Raw genomic sequence first — 20,323 nt, 5'->3', positions numbered from 1 at the left:
GGCTGGAACCTCCACTGCCGAAATGCAGAGGCCCCAGAAATAAGGAGCTCTTCTTAAATAGAACCGACGTCCCCACAAATGCCTCCCTTGCACGTGGTCCCTCTTAACGGCTAGCTCTTCTCCTTCTTGCTGCAACATGTTGTTGGGCGGGCGGCCTCTGCATTCCTGAACCGGGTCAGATCAGGAGAGAGGATTCCTGGAGCCCAGTCCAGTGGTCAGCACCCTTCCCCCGCTTCCTGCCCCTAGAGTCCTCCGAATATCCCCCCCGGGGACCGGCACAGGATGGGAGAGGCAGTAGGGGAAAGCCCCAGTGCCCCAACCGCCTGGTTCCTCTGGGCGTGGGAACTGCCCTACCCACCCCAGCCCCAGCCCCCAGTTCCTGGGGCCCCTGCCAGTGCTGACTCATAGGGGACCCAGGGCTGTGACTCAGCAGCAGCCCTTCTTGAACTTCTTGAGAGATTTCCCACCCCATGTCACCTCCTGTCCCCCCCCGGGGTCTTCTTAGAGACCCAGATGTACGCCAGGCGGGTGCCTGAGCCACCCTTCTCAGCCATGACAGCTCAGAGCCCCAGGCCCAAGGGGTCCCCAAGTTTGTGGCCATGGGTACACATGCCAGGTCAGCGGGGGTCTTGGGTGGTGGCTGCACGTGCCCAGATGGGCGCGTAGCTCGCACACTCAGGAGTCAGCCAAGAGAAAAGCTTGAAAAGGCAGGGCCCAGAGTGTGAGGATGCCTCCCTTTGCACCCCCACCAAAGACTGGAAAGGGACAGTCCAGGGCCAGGACGAGGCCCTGGGCGGGAGTTTTGCTCACTCCAACCACAAACCAGCTTCTCAGCCATCTTCTCAATCTGTGGAAATGGCAGCTCCATCCTTCCAGCCGCTTGGGGCCAAAACCCTTCTTAACAAAATGCAGCCTGTTAATAAATTCAGTTACTGTCCCTCCTAAATGCATCAGAATCCTACTCGCCCCAGGGCCCCCACCAGGTCTCCTGGTCCCATGCAGTCACTAGCTCCCTGCTCTCCTGCCCCAGCTTCACACAGTCTGTCTGGTCCACCCCCAGCAGCCCGAGGGCACCTGGGATCAGCCGAGTCAGGTCGTGTCCCTCCTCTGCTCGGAATTCTCCATGCTTCCCATTTCACTCAGAGCACACTCCTCCCCACGGCCCTGCACACGCTATTCTGTCCCATCCCCCCACCCCCGCCCTCACCTCCTCCCTCGCTCATTCTGCTCTGTGTACACAGGCCTCCTCGCTGTTCCTCAAACACACCAGGCACAGTCCAGTCTCCGGGCCTTTGCACTGGCTGTTCCCTCTACTAGGGACTCTCTTCCCCCAGATACCCACATGGCTGCCTCCTTGGACTGTGCTCAACAATCACCTCCACAGTGACACCTTCCCTGCCTGTTTAAAATCACACCCCCTTGCTTTATCCTGCCCTATTTTTTCACCCATCACCCTATCACCTTTGACCACACTATATGTCTTACTGCATATCTCATTTCTTGTCTGTCTCCTGTACTCACGTGTCAGTGTCAGTTTCTTCAGGGCAGGAAGCTTTGTCTTGATCATTGTTGTGGCACCAGAGCAGAGTCTCAGACAATTATCTGTTGCATCGATGTATTGATAATTACCATATTCCTGGCATGCTGGGGAACAAAATAGACATGGCACCTGCCTGCCACTGTTTGGTGGGGGGGGGAACAGTCACATAGCTAGCTGATAGTAATGAGTTCTCAGGGTTGAGAGCTGGAGGCACGAGTGAGTACAGGGGCGGGGGCATGGGGGCCAGCCTAAGTATGGGGTGCAATCAGGGAAGCCTTCTGGAGGAGGTGGGGCCATGCAGTGGCCAGGGAGGAGTTTGGATTATAAGTAAGACAGGAACATTTGGAGGGTTTTTATTTTTAGTTCAGTTTATTGAGGTATAACTTACAGAGAGTAAAATTCAGCCTTTATACAATTCTATGAGTTTTGATAAATAAATATAGCTGTGCAGTCACTGCCTGGATCATGAAAAAGCAGAGTCTTTGGGAGGTCTTAAGCAAAAATAGGTCACATGTACCAGGTCATGCACCCTGCAAAGGGGACAAGGTTGGAAGCAGAGGGCCAGCGGGGAGACCAGTGTGGCTGTCTGGGAGAAAACACACGGGACTGGATAAGGTAGGGGTCTGGGGGAAGATGGGAATGGGGAGCCCAGGAACTGGGGCCGACAGGGCTGAGGGAGAGAGAGAGAGGGAGAGCGAGAGGGAGAGGGAGAGCGAGCGAGCGAGAGGGAGTGAGGAACCAAGGACGTGCATGGGGACAGGGTGAGTCAGAGACACCTGTAGGACTTCCTGGAGGAGATATTCAGAGAAGGGGTCATCAATACACGGTGAGCAGAGCTATGCCTGGGGAGGATGGCTTTTGGGAGGTAGTTTACAGAAAGGACTGAAGAGGAGGAGGGACACCAGGAGAAAGTAGTGTCCCGGGGCCAAGGCAGAAGAGAGCAAAGGTGACAGATGTTACCCAGAGATAGAGGACAGCGATGGCTGAGGAAGTCGGGTGGGCTGGGCAACTTGGTGTCAGCGATGTGCCCAGGCAGCTCCTTGAGAAGCAAAAGAGAGGAAGGGCACCTGGGTGGCTCAGTCGGTTAAGTGTCCCACTTCACCTCGGGTCACAATCTCACAGTTTGTGAGTTGGAGCCCGGAGTCAGGCTCTGTGCTGACAGCTCAGAGCCTGGAAGCTGCTTCAGATTCTGTGTCTTCCCTCTCTCTGCCCCTCCCCCACTCATGCTCTATCTCTCTGAGTCTATCTCTCTGAGTCTCTCAAAAATAAATAAACATTAAAAAAAAAAAAAAGTAAAAGAGAGGGAAGGAAACCAAGGCAGTGGTTCCAGCACAGCGCTCTTCAGCAGAAGGCTCTGGCAAACCACAAACGCAAGCTGTCACATGCGGAATTCTAAAAACTTCGAGCAGCCACATTAAAAAAAAAAAAGGGCAAAAGAAACAGGTGAAATGAATGTTAATCATATATTTCATCTACCCAATATACCCAAAACAGTACCATTTCAACATGCAATCAAATAAAAATTATTAAGCAGATTGTTTACATTCTTAAAAAAAAAAAAAATCCACACCGGGGGGCACCTGGCTGGGTCTGCCAGAGGAGAGGGGAGACTCTTCATCTCGGGGCCGTGAGTTCAAGCCCCATGTGGGGTGTAGACATTATTTAAATAAATGAAAACTTAGGGGCACCTGGGTGGCTCAGTTGGTTAAGCGTCTGACTCTTGATTTCAGCTCAGGTCATCAGCTCGCGGCTTGTGAGATCGAACCCCAGGTTAGTCTGTATGCTTCCAGCTCAAGCCTGCTTGGGATTTTTTTCCCCTCTCTCTCAAAATAAATAAACTTTTAAAGTAAATAAGTAAGAAATAAATAAAATACTTAAAAGATTTTTAAAAATCCACGCTGACAGCATATCTCAATAGCCCTGTGCGATCAGTGGTAACCTTCCTGGAAGGCTCAGGTCTACACCTGAGGGGCGCCTGGGTGGCTCAGTCGGCACAGCATGTGACTCCTGATCTCGGGGTCGTGAGTTCAAGCCCCCGTGTTGGAAGTATACTTACAAAAAGTTTATTTTTCTCAAATCTTACTTAATCTCCCACACAAAACTTACACAGAATGTTCACAGCATAATTATTCATATCAGCCCCAAAGTGCAAACAACCCAAATGTCCATCGACTGATGAATAGATTTAAAAATGTGATGTAGGGGCACCTAGGTGGCTCAGATGGTTAAGTGACCGACTCTTGGTTTGGGCTCAGGTCATGATCTCACAGTTTGTGGAATTGAGCCCTGCATCGGGTTCTGTGCTGATGGCTCGGAACCTGCTTGGGATTCTCTTTCTCCCTCTCTCTCTCTCAAATGATTAAATAAACTTAAAAAAAGGGGGGGGGGGGAGGGATGTGTCCATACCACATATTATCTGGCAATTAGAAGGAACGAGGTAGTGATACATGGTCTAACACGAATGAGCCTTGAAAAGTGAATGAAGCCAGTCCTAAGTCACACAATAGGAGTCCATTCATACACAGGGATAGAAAGTTGATTAGTTGTGTCAGGGGCTAAGGAGGATGAAGGGGAAATGGGGGGGGTGACTACTAATGGGTACCTGGGTTTCTTTTTAGGGGGATAAAAGTGTTCTAAAATTGATTGTGGGGGTCAATATACTAAAAGCACCTAATTGTGCATTTTTTAAAATTTTTTAAAATGTTTATTCATTTTTGAGAGAGAGCACAAGCAGGGGAGGGTCAGAGATAGAGAGGGAGACACAGAATTCAAAGCAGGCTCCAGGCTCTGAGCTGTCAGTGCAGAGCCGGATGCGGGGCTTGAACTCTCGAACCGCAAGATCATGACCTGAGCCAAAGTTGCACGCTCAACCGACTGCACCACCCAGGCGCCCCCGATCCACCCAGGTGCCTCCCCCCCAGTTGTATACTTTAAGTAAGGCATTTGTACGGCATGTAAATTTTATCTCAATAAAGCGGTTGTAAAAAATGATTCAGGGGGTGCCTGGGTGGCTCAGTCGATTGAGCGTGACTCTTGATCTTGGGGTTGTAGGTTTGAGCCCCACACTGGGTGTAGAGATTACTTAAAAATAAAATCCTTTTAAAAAAAGTTTCATCTTGATTACTGTTTGGGTGTCGCTGTGAATTGTGGGACCCGACCCTGCAGAGAGAGCCTCACTCTCCTCGGCCACAAGGCCCTGCTGCTCCTTCCACACCAAGTTCAAGGACAGCTAAGGTGGGGAGAAGTCCCCAGTGTAGACGAGGAGTCCTCACTGTAGACAAGGCAGGGGGTGGTAATGCCAAGGAGACATGGCCAGATGTGCACCCCTCTTCCTGACAAAAGCCATGGGTTTCCCTGAGCTGCAGGTTCCCAAGCCGGGGGGGGGGGGGGGGGGGGGGGGTTGGCTGGAAAGATGGCTCTTCCTGGGGTTTTCACAAAGCCAGAATCCAGGCCCCCCCCCCCCCCACCTGCCAGCCTTACTAGACAGCCTGACTCAGTTTGTCCACTCTGTGCATGTGACCCTCTGCTGTCCCCGGAATGACTCAGGCAGCCTGGAACCCCCTTCCGTGGGGGGGGGGGGGGACGGGGGGGGGGACACCCGGCTGCCCACGGTGACTTTTCACAGACATGGCGGAAACCGGCTGTCGCCTCCCAGGCCAGGCAGGGCTCCTGGGGGTAGCCCATCAGGGTCGCGGCCCACATCCCACCCTCCAGAGGGGCTTAAGGACTGGAGGAGGGGGTGGGGAACTCTTCTCAAAGGCCCTTTGTGGGAGCGGCTGGAGGGGGGGGCTGTCGGCGGGGACCCCGCCCTGCGTGACTCACTCCTCATTGCTGGGCGGTGACTCAGCCCAGGCCCCCCTCTGGCCAGCTTGCAGCAGGTGCTGCCAGCTCCGGCTTGGGGATGGGGGCCTCTGCAGCCGCCTTCATGCCATCCTACTCTGAGCCTGTGACCCACACCCATTTCCAGAGGCACCTGCCTTGCGCTGACCTCCTTGCCCTGTAGGGCTCAGACCACTGAGAAAACTTCCCACACTTCCTCCCCTCCTTGGTTGGGGGCAGACCCCTGGCACTGAGATGAGCCAGCCATTGTCTCACTATTGATTTATGGATCCTCAAACCACCCGTGAGGTAGGGAATTCTTGCTACCTCCTTTTACCAGATGGGGAAACTGAGGCTCGGCGTGATTCCCTTGCGGCCCAAAGCCACAGGAGATCAAACCGGGTCGGGGCTATACCAAAAGCGCTGCTCCGGAGTGTAACGGGGTAATAATCCCAGCTGCCTCGTGCGCCAGAGCAGGGTTACTGCATCCTGCAACGTGGACTCCATTTTATCGATGAGCAAACTGAGGCAACGAGCACCTAACTCGAGAGTGAGAGGCTGGGCCCGGGTTCGAACCGAACCCGAGAGCTGGGGCCTTGCTCGGCCGCTTCCCCACGGGCCTCGGGCGCCCGCTTGGGGGCTGGGACGCCCCCGCCGCCGGGCCCCTCCGGCCGCCGGGGCCGGCAGAAGCCGGGCCGCCCGCCAGGCTGCCGGGCGCGTTGCCCGGCCGCATCACGCCGCTGTGAGTCACCGCGCGCGCCGGCCCCGCCCCCCGCGCTAACAAACAGCGCGTTGCCGGGCAACCGCCGCCGGGAGCCCGCCCCGTCCGCCCCGGAGAGCAGGGTTCGAGCCTCTCGCCGGATGGAAGCTGCGCGGGGCTTTGGGAGCGGCGGCCTTTCCGAGATTGAGGACTCTGATCGGGCCTGCGGTCCTGGTGGGCGCAGACACGAGGGCGCAAGAGACAGCTGCGGTTCAATGAGGGTCGGGGGACAGAGGGTGTGTCGCCGCAAGCCGGACCCTCCCTCGGGCCTGTGGAGTCCGGTGCCAGGATCAGGGGATGGCACGATGTACTTGCTGTGGGGTGAGAAGAGCCCTGAGGAGCTGGACCAGGGAGTGGAAACCATTTTTGTAGAGGGACTTAGGGTGCCTGCCTGGGGTTGGGGGGATCAGGAGGAGGAGGGGATTTGGGCTTCTCATCCCCACCCCCACCCCCCAAAGGAGCTAACACTGAATACATTCTGTGTTCCAAGCTGCTCTACTCACGTGTGTACCTATGGATATTAACTAATGTTCACAGTAGCCCTCTGACGGCTCGCAGGTATTATGCCCATTTTACAGATGGGGAAACTGAGGCCCAGGCACATTTCTTTGCCAGAGGATGCAGAACTCCGAGCTTGACCGCAGGCAGGGTATCGTGGGCTCCCCCTCGCGGCAGTGGTCATATCTGGGGGAGTCTGGAGCATAGGTCTGAGCTCACGGTTCAGGTGGGACCTGCAAGAGTGTGGTGGGGGCTGCAGAGAAGACAGTTGAAGGCCTTGGCCTCCAGAGGCTATGCCAGGCTAGTTGAGGCCAGGGAGAAGTTTCCCAGGAGTCGGCATCACTTCATTCCAGCTCCCCAGGACCCCATAATAGGTACCACCGACTGGGGCGCCTGGATGGCTCATTCGGTGTAGCGCCCGACTTCGGCTCAGGTCATGATCTCCCGGTTGGTGAGTTCCAGACCCACGTGGGCTTCTGTGCTGACAGCTCAGAGCCTGGAGTCTGCTTCTGATTCTGTGTCTCCCTCTCTCTCTGCCCCTAGCCCACTCGCATTCTGTCTCTGTCTCTCTCAAAAATAAACAAACATTAAAAAAAAAGATTTTTTTTTAAAAAAAGATTTTTTTTTTTTAACTCAAATGATTGAATAAATCACTGGGATGGTGAAGTGCGGACGCAGAAAAGTACAGGGTTCCTGGAGAGTCTAAAGTCAGAGGGTCACGGTGGGAGGGAAGGAAGCCTTCCTGGAAGAGTAATGCCCTAGGATCTGAAGGATGCTTTACGAGCGGGCGGGCAGGTGAGTGTGAAAGGCTGGGGAGAAGTGGGGATCTGACAAGCAGGGCCTGTGGTCAGAAGAGGTGGGAGACCCTGGAAGAATGGCAGGGTCTCCCCCTTAATCCCATCCCCCTGGGAAAGGGGGGATGGGAATTTTCGCAGAGTGAATGGTAGAGGGAGGAGGAAAGATGTGATTAGATTGTCTCCGGAGAAGGGGTGGAAGGGGTAAGGCCAGGAGCAAGGAGGCCAGGGAGGTGTCTGTTGGCGTGTTTTTCGGGCCAGAGATGATGGCTGCGAGATTTAGCAAATAAAAATACAGGAGACGCAGTTAAATTTGATTTTCGGATACAGAACAAGTAAAAAAAAATTTTTTTAAGTATAATAACGTCCCCCAATATTGCCGGGGACATAACTTACGGTACAAAGTGATTCCTTGTTTCTCTGAAAATCAGCTTCAACGGGGTGTCCTGTGTTTTATCTGGCAGGAGTACTTGAAGGTCTCAAGCCCCCTAGCCCCCCTCCTCCCCAGGGATGGCGAAAAGATAATAGCTAACAGTACTGAGCAAACGCACCTTGAGGGGAGCACTGTTTTCCCATTTTACAGATAGGGAAACGGAGGCTCAGAGAGCTTTCGGTAACTTGCCTAGACAGTGAGCGAGTGCCCCCCGACTGGAACCCGGGCACGTTGGTCGCCGTCCACCAGCGGGTTGGAGCTGGCACACCCCCCTCCTCCACGGGCGGGGGGGGGGGGGGATGGGGCTGGGACACGAAGGTTCCCCTGGTTTCTGGTGGCAACAGGATCCTCAGCCCCGTCCCGCAGCCCGGGATCCGTGCCACCCCCCGGCGCCCCTCCTCCCAGGACACCGAGGCAGTGGGAGGGGCGGGAGGCGGCCTCAGGGGGGCTCCGCTCCCCGGCTGCGGCTCGGCCTCGCCCTCCTCCAGGCCGGGAGGATCCGCCGTCTGCGCCCGCCGGCAGGGGGAGGGGGAGGGTTATTTTTACCTCCCTCCAGGCAGCCGGGGCGACAGGAAGTGAGCGCGCGGCCCGCCAGATGTGGGGAGCCAGGCAGCTGGGAGCAGCCACAGCTGGACTGGCGGCCGGCCGGGGTCGGGGGGGGCGGGGTCTGCGGGGGGCGGATCCCAGGCCTCAGGTCCCCTCTTTGTTCCCCGCCGCCCTAGCCTCGAGTCCGAGGTCCCCTCTCACCCCCACCCCCCCTCCCCACCCCCCCGCGCCCCGCTCATCTCGGTGGTGGCCTTGCTGTCCCCCATCTGTGCGCCGGTGCCTTCGGTGCTCACAGGCTCTCGGGGCCCGGGCGGGAGGGGGGACGCTGCTCCCCGACGTGGGGACCCCCCAAGTCCCAGCAGAGTGGGGGGGGGGGGAGACGGCCCCTCATCGGCCCCGCCTGCCACCGCCATTGTTTACCCGTCGGCTGCCTCCTAGGAAACTTAACCCGCCCGCGGTAATTTTATTTGGGAACTTCGGCCAGTTGCCATAGCAACCCCCAGTGACGTCAGAGGGGCTGGGGCCCGAAATCCCCGGGAAAGGGGGGATGGGATTAGGGGGGAGACCCCCAGGAGGGCCCCTCCTTAACCCTGCGCCTGCCAGGTCCCGGTCTGAGGGGAGAGGGCAGCCAGATGTGACACCTCTCGGGCGCCCCCATTCTGGCGCGGTGCCAGGTGAGGGTGGCAGGCCAGGCCCTGATGTCATCCGGTGCTGGGTGGGTGGTGAGTCAGTCCTCGGGTGGGGGCTGGGCCAGGCCTGGGGGCTATTCCTGTCTGACTCACCCCTCCAGTGCCCCTGAGCAACACCCAGACGCTGCCCTAGGGATTTCAGGCGCCAGGCTGGGGGGAGGGGGTGGGGGTCCCCACAGATCCCTGGGGCCTCAGCTTCTCTCAGCCGTAGGTGGGTAGGCAAGGGCTTCCCTGGTGCTGTCACCTGGGCCGAGGGTGGCTCAATGGAAGGGTTCGTGGCAGTGAACCGGGGCCACCTCGTAACGTCGTTCCCCGGATGTGGGGAATGGCTGGAACTGGCTAGGGAGGGGGCAGGTGGTGGGATCCCTGCTCCGTCCACAACACAGCCCGTCACTAGGGCGATGGGAGGCAGAGGCCCTGACTGGCACGGAGGAGCACACGCGCGCCAGGGGGGCTGGGCTGGGAGGAGCCACCCTAACCACAGTGACGTGGGACTTCCTCGGCAGGGCCTGTTTGATGTCTCTGTGTGCAGCGTTGCCATGGGGCCCGGCAGGCAGCCGTGCGTGTGAGCTGGGGTGACCTATGGGGCGGCTGGGTCTGTCAGGGTCCCTTGACCCAGCCACCACCCCCCCCCCCCACCCCCCGTCCCGGGCCCACAGGACTGCATGTACCTGGTGTACCTCCGGGCACTCGCTTATCCAACTTTTACCCCATCCTGGGCCCTGGGCCGGGACATTCCTCATCTCATCTCAGAGCCTTGGCATAACTGCAAACTGCACGTTTTCAATATAAGGAAACTGAGGTTCAGAGAGGTGTGATCACTTGGCCAACGATATTCAGCCAGAAAGTTGGGGAGCAAAGATTTGAAATTCATTTCTTCCACCCTGCTCCCCTCGTCCGTCCATCACACTGTTCTCCTCATTGTTTCTCAAATACCCCAGGCATGTTTCTGCCTCGGGACCTTTGCACTGGCTGTTCCCTCCACCTTGAACTTCTCCTCCAGATGTCTGGACGGCTCCTCCTTCACCTCCTAGAAGTCTTTGTTCAAGTGTCACCTGGTCTTCATGCAGCCTTTCCTGACCTGGCCCCCACCTCCTCAGCCCCCTTCTATTTTCCCTTAGCGTGGATCACCCAACACACAATATATCTTTATACCTATCTGTTTTGTATGTGTGTGTTCCCTACAGATGTCAGTCCCATGAGGGCAAAGCTTTTTTTCTGGCTTGTTCTCTGCTGTGGTCTCCGGTGCCCAGAACAGTGCCTGGCACACAGCAGACACTCAGCGAATGTTTGAAGAACGAACAGATGGGCGTGTGTGTGATCCCTATGCCACTTGACCACTTAAGCTGGCCTCACCCTGGCCCTGTCCCCCTATCCCTCCCTGTCGTGACAAAGGATCTGTTGGCTAGTTTGGAGAACTCCTATCCCTGTTGGCTGCTGTCCCTGGGTAAACTGGCCAACTCAGGACCAGGGCGTACGGGGCAAGCACTGGGGGGGCAAGCACTGGGAGAGCTGGTGGCACCTGAGGTCCCTCCAAGCTTAGTGAGCTGGGTCGCCTGGGGTTATAAAGGGCCTTGGCACAGATATCTCTGGAGGACAGCATGGAGGAGGCATTTCTGCTAAATGTGTGCCCAACTGGACTAATGCCAGGCGAGGGATGGTTCTGGATGGGAGGCTTGTTCTGGGGTCCGAAGGAAGCATTCTGGAGGTGCAGCGTGGGGGGGGGGTGGCGGTTGTAATTTGGTCACTTTCTATTTGGTCTGTTTCTGAAATGACAAGCCTGTGTGTGTGTGTCCACAGGGAGACCCTGGATTCTGAGAACTCCATTCCCCTGCGCTTAGCTGCTCAGGAGGCCATGTGGCAAGTACCCCACCCCTCTCTGGGCCCCACCCCGAGTCGGGGAATTCTGTGCCACCCCAAATCTTCCCCCAGGGCCCCACAGGCTGCTCTGCCCCCTCCTGCCCCAACCTGCCAGATCCTGCAGCTTGGGCCAGCCTGCCCCTTGGGCCCCACAGAGAAGAAAGACCCAGGAACCCCCCAGGCTGGGTCCCATGGGATGGGAACTAGGTGTGGCTTCCACCGGCTTCTTCCAATTCCCACTAAGATCCAAGGTGGGAGCCGGCTGAGCTGAACTGAGGAAATGGAGAACCTCGGGAGGAATTCTGGGGTACGAGGTGACCCAGAGGCATCCAACCAGCCCCTACGGTCCCCTGCCTGGGCCTGCTGCTGGGTTCCCACTCCCCAGCGTTACCCTTACTTCCCAGGAGTTGGGTGGTGAACAATCTGGCCCCCCCACCCCCAATCATATGACTTGGGAAATGTTGGGAGCGGGGGGAGAAAAACGGCCCCCAAAGCAATGCCCACACAGGTCTGTGTGTGTGTGTCCACAGACACACAGCCAGAGGAGGGTCCTCTGGCTCCAGAACCCCCCGCGCCATGGCACCATAGGGGTGGCCGTGGTGGCGATCTGGCGCCATCGGCCCCTGTCCCATCTTGGAGAGGGTGAAGTGGCAGTTAGGCATGCCCAAGGAGGCTGTCTTGGCGGTAGAGGGCACCCCGCCCCTCCTTTGGTTAGTTTTGTTCCTGGCCCCCCACCTGGGCACAAGGCCAGGCCCCAAGGCAGGGCCCCGTCCTGGGGAACAATGCCTCCGTGTTTCTCCCGGTGGAGGGGAGGCCGGTGGAGGATGTGGTGGGACAGACGCAGGCAGGGAAGGAGGGAGGGATCCAGGGAGGGACTCTATCCCAGGGAGACTCCAGTAGCTGGGGAGTTTCCCAGAGCCCCTGGGTGGGTGGGGGATGGGGATGCTGGGAAGCCAGAGCCGGGAGGCAACCTTGATCCAGGGACCACCTGGACTGGGGTCGGAGGCTTCCATGGCAGCAGGAGAGGGTTGGATGGGATAAAAGGAGGGACTTCCTGGGGCTGGAGAAGGCACTGAGGGACTGGAGGAAGTGGGGATTGGTGTTTGGCAGGAGCCCAGACGCCCAGGCCCGTGCCTCCCAAGGAAGGGTACATACACAGCAGAAGTATGTCCTCCGTCTGGCGCCATTTCTCCTCCCCCACCCCCTTCCCCATCTCCCCTGCCCCTGCCCACGGCCTCCAGCGTTTCTCTTCCTGCGCAGGGGCAGGACTTTGCCAAGAGGGGTTTGGGGGTGCGAGGGGCATTAGGACCCCTGCTTCTGTCCTTCCTCCCGCAGGGAGAGCCTAAGCTTAAAATCTGGGGCTGCTTCTCGAGGCCAGGACCCGGACGGGGGAAGCTGGGCTGGGTTTGGGGGCCCAGGTGGAGTCGGGACAAGGAGGGAGAAAGTTGGGGCTGAGTTGGGGGACCAGAGAGAGAAAGTGGGGGCGGACCGGCTCCGGGGGCACATGACGGCGGCGCCCGCCCCGCCCCGCGCCCGCCCCCTGTCCGGCCCGGGGGGAGGAGACGGGAAGGTTTTAAAAGCGATTCGGCCCCGCGGCGGGCCGGCCAGTGAGTGGGATGGAGCCGGGCCCGTGACCGACCCCGGCCCGTCTCGGGTCCGCCGCCCGCCCGCGTCTCTGCCGCCGGGCCCGGGGCGGCGGCCGGAGCCCCGAGTGCCGGCTCCCCTCCCCCGCGGGTGAGTCGGGGAGGGAACCGGGAGGGAGGCGGCGGCGCCGCGGCGACGGCGGCAACTTTTCTGCGCCGGACTCGTGGGCGGAGTGGGGGGGTGCGCCCGGCGGGTCCCCAGCGCTTGGAGAGGGGGAGGGCGCCGCCCCGCCGCCGGTGGCTCTGTGTGTGTGTGGGGGGGGGGGGGTGCAGCGGGGATCGTGCATCTGGCGGCGGCGGTGGCGGTGGCGGCAGAGTCCCGGGGCGCCCCCTACGGAGCGGGGGAAGGGCAGCCCAACATTTACCCTCTCCCCAGGAGACCCCTGGCCACTCCCCCCACCGAGACCCTTGAGAGCGTGGTGGGGAGGGCGGGTCCCATAGTCACGGGGGCAGGTCCAGGTGGGCCGGGAGTCAGCGGCAGGGTGGGAAGGGGGAGGGCATATGCCCGGGCTGGGGTGGGGAGGGACGGATACACACGGGTACCTGGGCTCCTAGGGTGCCTCTCAGGGCTTTGGTGGGGATGGGGCTGGAGGAGTGGGTGGGTGGGGGGTCTCCCAGAGTTCCGTGGATGGCGGGTGACACGGTGGTTCAAGTTCTTGACATGTCGGCCAAGGAGTAGAGGGAAGGCCTTCCATTGAGCAGATGGGCTTGGGGGCCCCAAGGTGTAGCCCTAGCTTGGTGGAGATTGGGGCACCCCTCCCCTCCCTCTTGGCTCCTCCGGGCCCAGGAGAGAGGAGCTCATTCAAGGTTGCTTAGGAAGGGGGCCAGGTGTGGGAGATTCCTGGAGGGATGACTCCCCAGTCCCGTGCCCCGCGAGCGGCCCGCAGTCCTCATGCCCTTGGGCTGCAGGCCCCTGACTAAAACCTGAACCTTGTATTCTAGCCCCACACTGACCTCTGACCCCAGCACTGGACTTGACTGCCACCAGAGCCCCCAGCCCTACACTGACTTGCCTATTCAGCCCAGCCAGGCCCAGCCAGACCCAGTGGCCTCCCGAACGCCTTGAAGGTGCAGTTGGCTCTCTTGTCACCTGCCCCGTTCCTGCCCCAGTCCTAACCAGCTGCTCGCTCACGATGACGGGTGCCGTGTGAGGTTAAAGCTGGGGGGCGGTGTGGGACCCCTGGCATGAAGGCTGTCCTCTGGTAGCTCTTCCCATGCCCGCCAGAGCTGGAGGGCAGTACCCGACAGGTGCCCCGGCTTAGAGGCGAGGTGATGTGGGACACACCCTGTCCCCTCGCCCACGCACCCTGCCCGGGCCGGCCCCTGCGCATGTGTTCACACGCCGCAGTCCCGGGAAGGCACGTCCTGGGAAGGCACGGGCCCTGGGGCCTGGTGCCAGCTCCGTCCTAGCTCCCAGAAGGGCACCCGTTGCCCTCTGCCCTTGCAGGATGTCCTCTGGGAGCTCCTTCGAGACCCCAACTGGCAGGCCTCGTCTGTGGGCCCAGAGGGGGCCCTAAAATAGCTGCCGGCCTAGCCCAGGGCTGGCACGCGGAGCACATGCGTGACAGGGCGTGTCCAGGGGGGTCGGGCCTGTCTGTGCTAGCCCGGCCTCCAAGTCTCTGCAGACCCTTGCTCACTGGAGAGAAATCTCGGAGGCGGATGCTCCAGGGGTCCTCCCAGGGCCCCCGTACCAACCTCTGCCTGTTGTAAGTGGAGGCCAGATGTTCTGCGCTGGCCGCAGCTGCTGAGCAGTCCCTGTCGCTACTGCAGTCCCAGGGTAACTGGCATCATGGTCCGGGTGGGTGTAAGTGGGGTGACCTGCTTCCTATGGGCCCAGATGGCACTTGGATATACCTTAAAGCATTTTTTTCAGAGTGTGCCCTTCACCTTGGGAAGCTGAGCGGAGGGGCTCTGTTTTCGGTGAAGAATACTGCTGGGAACCCTGGGTGGTCGCAAAAAGACACCTTCCTGCCCCTCGCTGGGCTGTCTGGCCAGCCCTTTTCCACTCTGGATACGCTTTCTGCCAGGAGCAGACCTGGCTTTCCTTTAGATTTGCTGCACGACCTTGGGCCCGGCCCTGAATTCCTCTGGGCCTCGGTTTCTCCGTCTGTAAATGGGGAGCACCAGAAAACAAGCGGAAGAGAGTGCATTTCCCCTCCTTGTCGCGGGCGCTCGCCTTCAGATCCCTTTTGGGGCACCCTGGCCACCTTCCCTCCTGCCATCAGGTGTCCTGGGTGGACAAGGAGATGTGTTGGAAAAGGCTGGTCACCTGGAGAGGTCGTACACCGAGGGCAGCGGGCGTAGGCGTGTGGGAATCCTTGGGCAGAGAAGGACGCCGCCATGCTGGGCACGGCTGAGTCATGCTCCAGCAGCGCCTTGCCCCAGGGTGCTGGAGCTGGCGCCACCCTGGGTGTGGTCACTGAGCTGTGGCCCTGGGCAGAGCAGGCCTGGGTGGTCTGGGATGGGGGGCCTGGGTGGTGAGCGGCCAGGAAGCTGACTTCTGAGACTTGAAGACCTTTGGCCTTCCCCTGGCCTGGGTCTGGCATCACCATCCAGGACTGTGGTCACCCACGCCCTTAGAATGCCTTGAGGATCCTGGGGACCCCTCAGCCTTGGGCCTGGGAGTTCTGGGGGTGCTGAGGAAGGAGGACAAGGCCCAGAAGCCCGTGATTCGCCTCGAGGCTGGTGGCCCCCCTGCAAAAGTCAGGCCAGGGCTACGATGGGGACGTATGGGGACAAGGCAAGAGGTGAACATGGCAATAGGGTGTGCCCCTCAGTTAAGGGCTCTCGGTGTGGATGTTGGGGGGGGGCCCTGGGAATTCCGTGACTGATCCTAGGGGGATTGAAGTTTAAGGCAGGGGTTGGAGTGTGGTGTGGTGTGGCTGGGCACAGTGGGGGCTGGGATGTGACTTGCACGGTTCCCCTATTTATAACAAGTGATTCAGTCCTCACTTACTCACCCCTTCCTGGGCCTGCCCCCTCCCCCCGGCCCTGGGTGGGCAGTGGGGGCCCACCCACTTGCCACTGTCCTGCCTGCCTCCACCCAGGTGCCAGCCTCTGAGCGTCGCCCATCGGGATGGTTGTTACGGTTGCTGTGTTGGGATCAGGGTAATGGATGGGGGGCTGGTGGTCAGGCAGCACTTGGCCGAGCAGCCCAGGTTGGCGGCTGGCTCTGGGCCCGGCCCAGGGAGCCTCTGCGGAGAGTCTAGGCCCATTAGGCAAAGCGTTAGTGACAGGCTGGGAGGGCGGGCGGTGGCGGGCAGGGCGGGGCCTGCAGCCCTTGGTATTTTCCGATCCCAGCTGCTCCGAGAGGGTGGAAAGTATTTGGGGACCAGGCTTGGGGGCGGTGGTGGTGGCGCCCCCGGCGGAAGCTGCCCCTGATTCATTCTTGGAGCATGGGGTTGGGGGGTGGTGACAGTAAGCCTGCCTGCTTGTGTCTCGTGCCTCCACGCCCTGTACTCAGGCATACATACATACATCCGTGTGGCTTGGGGCCTGCTCTGCTCCTCCGGCCCAGGGGCCCATCTTCCCCCCACGCCTCCAGCTGCCAAGGACTTGGCCCTCCCTGGACACCCATCTCCCATGAGCCTGAGAGGCACACCTTTGGTAACAGGGGTCCCGGCTCCTGGGCACCTGCACGGCAGCGCCCCATCCATGAGAGACCCAGGCCTTTTGTGCCTTTGGGGATGGGGAGTGGCCTTGGCCCCGGCCTGGGGCTCTGTGCAGGGGAAACCCCACAGGAAACGGGCCTGGCCAAATGGCCGCCCTTCCCGTTCTCGTCCCTGGGACACGAATGTGCTGTCTCACTTCCGGAGGCGGCCCAGGGAGGCCGGCCGCCCTGCAGGGCCTTGTCTGCTCCCGGTTGGTGCCCCCAGACCCTGAGGGGACAGGGCTGGGGCCTGATGGGAAAACCAGTGGCCACTGTGTGTGTGTGTGTGTGTGTGTGTGTGTGTGTGCGCGCCCCCGCCCGCGCCTATATGTATGCGAGGGGTCGGGGAACAGAGCAGGACATCTCTTAACACCTGTCTCCCAGTGACGGGCGCCACCATATGTGGGTGCCAGGGTCCCACCAGTGTTTGGAATCTTCACTGCCACCGTCTTTTCTGTTTCTCCCTGATGATGACGGCATGGCCCCATTCTAATTACATGTACCACTTGTGAGATCCTTACCACGGCATTATCTCTGCTTTGTGGATGGGGAAAGGGAGGCCCAGAGGGGTTGAGTGGCTCTCTAGGAGTCACCCAGCTAGGATGCTACAGAACCAGGGTTCAGAGCTGCCCAAACTGGCTCCAGAGTTGGGGTCTCCTGGCCAGAGGGCTCTTATCATTAAGGAGAGCTCCGTTTACGACATGCAGGCTGGCGTCGTGGGCTTGTGATCATGCAGTTCACGGGGTCTCCCCTGCTCGGAAGGACCTGAGCTTGGGTTGATGCTCTTCTGTCAGCGTCTTGAAATTCGCAAGTTGTGAAGAAGGGACCCTGCAATTTCATTTTGCACTGAGCACTGACAATCGTGTAAGGCGGTCCTGGTGCTGGGTGCTTGTGAATGACATACGCTCTTGGTGAAACCTCCCTGTGCTGTGCGGTTGAGGCCCTGGGCTGTTTTACAGATGGGGAAACTGAGGCTTGGAGGGCATTTGGGAAACTGCAGAGTGGAGATCTGCACCTTGGGCCTGCGTCCGGTGCTCTGGGGATGTGTGTGCCCACGGGAAGAGCTGGGTACCCGCTGTCGGCATCCGCTCTGATGGGGTGCAGGCTAAGGCTTGGCCACTGAGGAGACGGGGCCACGGGAGGGGGGAGAGGCCCTGGTGGTTTCCTCCTGCCCTTCAGGCTTCTAGGAAGTGGCGCCAGCTGGGGTGAGATCACTTCCTCACCCGCCTGCCCGCCACCCCATCGACTTCCTCTCCTCATGGCCCCGTTTAGCCTGCCCGGGGCTTACTGGGGGGGGGGGGGGCGGGAAAAGGGGGGGAACCTGGCTCTGGACGTCCCTGCAGCCCTCTTAGCTCAGAGGGATCCTTGGAGCATCTCTACCTCTCCGGGCCTGGGCCTGAGCGTGTGGCTGCGGTGGGGGCGTCCAGCCTGTTGGTCCAGCATTCCCTTCAGCCGCCGCCGTGTGTGGGGAGAGGGCTTCCCTACCAGGCCTCAGCGGGGACGTGGAGCACAGATGTCTTCAAATCTCATTTACCTCCTTTGCTCTCTCTCCCCCCCCCCACCCTCAGGTGCCAACCTCCGGTCCCACCCGGTGCCCCCCAACCCCTGTGCCATGGCCGGCTGGGGTTCCTGGGGATGGGATTTGCTGCCTGTCACAAATCACATTGCCAGGGATTTCCAACCGACCCTGAGCCCTGCCTCTGGGGCTGCCGCCACCGCCTTCGCTGCTGAGGACGCTGCCCGGGGATAGGGCCGGGGATGGGAGGCCGAGAGGCCCCCCCGCCCCCTGCTGCCTGCGTCTGGCCTGGGGAGCAGGGCTTAGCTGCTTGTGAGCAGAGTCCACACCAAGTCGTGTTCACAGTGGCTAAGTTCCGCCCCCCGGGACCCCGCCTCCTCTGGCCCTGCCGCCTGCCTGTCCCACTGTCCGGGCCTCCCTGGGCTCTGCCTCCCGTGCCTACTGAGCTGAAACACAGTTGATTTGTGCAGACTGGCTCAGTTCAGCAGGAACAGGAGTCGAGCCCCCTCGAAGCCTGTGCAGCCTGCCTTCCTCGGGTGGGCTGATTCCTAGGAGAAAAGCTGAGGACCCAGACCCAGACCTGTGTTGGGCGGAGGGACTTGGGGGAGGGGCAATATAGCCTGGAATGGGGTGGGTGGACCTAGCTGTCTGCTGTAGGCGCCCTCCCCCAACTCTGTACGTGGGGGTCCTGCCCCCTGCACAGTCCTACTTCCGGCTGAGGCTGGACAGAACTCCTAGAGAGAATGGGCAGGTGGGTGGGTGGCCCTCCCACTAGAAAGGGAAGCCATCTGGGTCCCTGTCCCCTCCCAGTAACCCTCCCAGCCTGGAGCCTTGGCCTTTTCTCTCCCAGGCCTGGTGGGACGTGAGCCAGGCCTGTACCTTCCCAGCAGCCAGTTACTCAAGAGGAAGCTGCCCTGGGCCCCCAGACCGTTAAATGCCAACTCCGGCTTCCGGAACCAGGCTGGCCTGACCTGAGTGTGCCTGGCCTCTTCTCCCTGAACCCTGCGGCGTCCTAACTTTGGGGGTGTGGGGAGAGCTGTGACACTCTCCGGGCACGTGGAGCAGGGAGCAAGGTCCCTTGGGGGCCCAGAAAGGACACAGACGGGCCTGTTGAGTCTGCCGGTGGCCCTGCAGCGCACCTGCTACTACAAGACCTGAGACTGTCCAGTATCAGATGGGATGGACTCTGAGTGCGACCAGGCAGAGAGAAGCCCCCTAGGCTGTCAGCGCTGGCCCAGGGTACCCTTTCACCCAGGGATAGGGGCATACTTCAGCTCGGGGCAGGGTCTGTGCTGTGTGTTGCTGCTGTCCAATTAAATAAAACCTGCCTCCTACCTCATTCCTGAAGGTCTGGTAGTTTGTGACTTCCTCCTGTCGCTGGAGTTTTGGCTTTTCAGGTGGGGAGGACCGATGGGCTTGAATTTATTGTCCCTGCACCCTGAGCTCCTGACTTCCCAGGATCCCTATGCCTGTCCCACCTATTGTGAGAAAGGTCGCAAGTTTAGTCACACAGGGCAGAGAAAGCTGGAAAGGTGACCTTGAGGGATGTCCTAGGATGGGGGCGGGGGGGAGGGCTGATGCAATGGCAGGGAGAGCTGTTCTAGGAAGAATCTAGATGGGGTCATAATGAGGAGCACCCCAAGCCCAGGGCCTATTGAACCCAACCTCAGGTGGCAGTGGGGGGTGACCCCGAGGGAAACGCTGGGCATTCAGAGATGGATGGGGCCCGAGGGTCTTGAGCTGGTGATATTTGGGGGTGGCGGAGAGATAAGGGAGAATTCAGGCCTCAGGTTAGACTTGACCTGCTGGTGTCCGAGAATTCTGGCAGGGAACTCGTGCTTGAGGTGTGCGTGGGTTACGAGGGAATCCCCGGGCCCAAGGGGGACATTTTTGGATGACTTTGAGAGCTGAGGGGCATAAGAAGGGAGCCCCAAGTCCGAGGACGGCATTTGTAGGCAGCTGAGACTGTAAGGGGTGAAGCAAATGCTCGGCGCCGAGCCTGGCCCCTCTACCCTCAATCACGCCTCTAGGCGGCGCAAAAGAACACGCCGGCACATACCTGCGGGAACGGGGAGGCGGGGCAGATGGGACCGTCTCCAATGGGCCCTCTCGGGCAGAGGGCAGTGCCACGAACCAATCGCTGTGCCCAGCGCTGCCGATGCCCCGCCCACGACCGCGCGCGCTGTCTCGGCGCCCTCTGGCGGTCAGCTCCACCCAGCACTGCTCTGTACCCCGCCTGGCCGCGAAGCCCGTCCTCGCTTGCCCCGGCCCTGACAGTGACCCAGACACACTTGTTCATCTATCCGCCACACCCTAAAGACGGGGGGGGGGGGGGCGCCCTGCTTCTCAGGGAACTAGGGAAAGAAGGCAACCGAAGGCCTTCTTTGCGGCCCCCCAGACGGCTCACTCCATTTGGGGACTACTGGAAGCCTCCACGGCGGCGTAGGAATCCAGACACGCCCGGGCCGCGCCCCTCGCTGACCACACCCACCTGCTTTTCTCGCCGACGCCAGAACCCGCCCACCAAGGACGAGTCGAGGCCCGGGATTCCTGTCTTGTGTGTGTCTCTCCCACCC

The 20,323-nt window shown here is 60.1% G+C and overlaps 1 long non-coding RNA gene across 1 annotated transcript; it reads left to right on the top strand.

Moving 5' to 3' along the window:
* Window positions 1–12,536: 12,536 nt before the first annotated feature.
* Window positions 12,537–19,086, top strand: LOC125148854 (uncharacterized). Its single transcript, XR_007145722.1, has 2 exons — window positions 12,537–12,673; window positions 13,525–19,086. It is a non-coding gene; the product is annotated as an uncharacterized LOC125148854 (long non-coding RNA).
* Window positions 19,087–20,323: the final 1,237 nt, after the last annotated feature.

The sequence above is a fragment of the Prionailurus viverrinus genome, chromosome A2 (genome assembly GCF_022837055.1).
Source record: "Prionailurus viverrinus isolate Anna chromosome A2, UM_Priviv_1.0, whole genome shotgun sequence".
Classification (NCBI taxonomy): Eukaryota; Metazoa; Chordata; class Mammalia; order Carnivora; family Felidae; genus Prionailurus; species Prionailurus viverrinus.
Note: the sequence above shows the minus strand (reverse complement) of the source record. Positions and strands in the feature narration are given on the sequence as shown.